Source organism: Penaeus japonicus, unplaced genomic scaffold (assembly GCF_977035675.1).
Source record: "Penaeus japonicus unplaced genomic scaffold, GWHDUDI00000001_assembly GWHDUDI00000021, whole genome shotgun sequence".
Classification (NCBI taxonomy): domain Eukaryota; kingdom Metazoa; phylum Arthropoda; class Malacostraca; order Decapoda; family Penaeidae; genus Penaeus; species Penaeus japonicus.
Genome location: NW_028234423.1, coordinates 23,471,009 through 23,473,508, shown reverse-complemented (window position 1 = coordinate 23,473,508; position 2,500 = coordinate 23,471,009).

The following is a 2,500-nucleotide window of genomic DNA, read 5'->3' as shown; positions in this document are numbered from 1 at the left end:
TGAAATCATATATTTGAAAATCTGCGAGCCATTATTTCAAGTTTTGAGTTTATTACTTCACTTTTTAAAGCATTCGTTCCATGTAAACCAAAAAGTTGAAAAGCAGAAAGCGTAAGTTGTCAAGAACCACAGATAACGTTATCACTTGTATCCGATTTTTGTTCGAGTGTAGGGTCGTGTTTTTTGTGTTTTCCTTTTGTCGCTATTTGAGAATTTGTATGTCTTTTATTGTCTGTCGTTCTATTATAAGTTTAAATGTTGAGAGACTATACTTTCTTGCGATATGAAATCTGTCTTTATGCGGAGAGAGAGAGAGAGAGAGAGAGAGAGAGAGAGAGAGAGAGAGAGAGAGAGAGAGAGAGAGAGAGAGAGAGAGAGAGAGAGAGAGAGAGAGAGAGAGAGAGAGAGAGAGAGAGAGAGAGAGAGAGGAGACTGAGAGAGAGAGAGAGAGAGAGAGAGAGAGAGAGAGAGAGAGAGAGAGAGAGAGAGAGAGAGAGAGAGAGAGAGAGAGAGAGAGAGAGAGAGAGAGAGAGAGAGAGAGAGAGAGAGAGAGAGAGAGAGAGAAATTCCCTTTGTAACTCACTAAATGTTCAACATGAAAGTTTACCTGGGTAGAAACCGATTATGCTGTGTATGACGAGTATATGATCCCATAACAAGCCGCAATACCATAGATTTCCTAAAACATTATCCACGACAAGTACCTTGGTGTAATACCGCCTTCGACTAATGTGAGGTGAATATCCTGCAAGCCGCCTATGAAATTATTGACCATATACGAGCATGATCCACAAGCAGGCTCTGGTTCTACTACCTCTGTCACTCCAAAGGACGAGCTAATCCAGCTAGAACCAGCTAGAACCATAGGAATCCGTTGGCATTGATTGCTAAAAGAAAGCAAAATTGGCAAGAAAAAAGGAGTATTTTGCTCCTATGTAAAGATACGTATCATAAAATTGCTAAGAATAGAGGCGCTATTGTGTAAACCACGCCCACTTCAATCCACTTTATCCCCAGCAAGGTAATTCACCACCTGTGCAGGGACAAGATTAACCTAAGTCCGTGATGATTTAGGAAAATAGAGAAAAAAATCGAGAACAATCTCCCAGCATCACCACAGCAGGAAAATTCAGACTTACGAAGCCAAAAGATCAACCATGGTTGAGTAACTTCCGCCAATAAAAGTAAAACTAAGCTCAGGTACAACCGCCATCCCACGACTCTGAACAAACAACTCCTTAAACTTTCTTGTAAGAACAAGAGTTACAAAGACGAGCTATCTACTCTCTGGAAGTCAGATCAATGAACCAAAGTAACAAGCCAGCCTGTGGGAAGCAAAATATGGCGGTGCAGCGTCAAAAAGCAACAAGGGTGTGATTTCGAAGATTCTGCTCCACCCACCAACATTCCACTCGGGTCTGTTGCTACTTTTAGCAAAAATAAGGCTGAGCTATTTATTGGCTTCTTATATCTCTGACAAGATTACATTTCCCTGCGAGCTAAACCCATAAATCTATGTTAATGTGTCCTTCCTCTCGGGTTGAAAATAGTAGTATAAAAAAAAAGAAAAAAAAAATTGACCCAGTTGCAAAAATCTCCCTTTTCATGCGAAGGTTCACACTTATTTTCACATACTGGTCAACTTGTTACTCCATTTGCTTCAGTCTTTCGGAGATGTATCGCTTCACAGAAGTGGCCTGTACTCCGAAAAAGACTAGCAAAAGACTAGCAACAAAGATATCAAGAATTACGGACCAATATCATTCAAACAATCATGGTGAAAAAATCTCAATGCTTTCAGATGGCCATCATTTGATCAATCCCAAAGAAATCGGCTTGAGGCATAAGAGATCCGCAGGAATCACGGGACCAGGCACCTCTCGATATTAGAAAGGAAATCTTTGTCATCAACATAGATATAGCAGGTGTCTTTGGCAGAGTGTGACGTCAAGGAATCTCTACTAAACTTAAGAGTTTAGCCATTTGTAGCAATTTATTGAATCTACTCCAAGACTGCTTTCAAGGTAGAGTACTTCGGTTAGCAGTAAGTGGTCACCCCACAGAGAGCTTCATGCAATGCTAGTGTTCTAAAAAAGGGAACGTCCTCGGACCACTCTGGTGGAATATCTGTTTCGATATCCTCAAACTCATAACGAAAGCGCACACCTATGTAGATTGTTACAATCTTGCATTTATTTGCGAAAGAAGTGACAGAGGGGCTATTATAAAACATCAACCAATTACCACAAAAACTCAAGGAGTCTCCTGGAGTAGCATATCTCTGGAGAAAACAAAGGTACTGCTGATCTCTTAAAGATGTGACCCCCAGAGTACACCGCCATGAGATACCCACATGGATGGAAGGACGCGGTCACCGAAGGAATCCAAGCTTCTTCTGATGCATGGCTTACCTTCTGGTTGCACGAAGGATCACTACACTCTACGATGTTCAGCTATTCTCTCGCCGGATTTTCCTCTCCTCCGGCATAACTAAACCCCC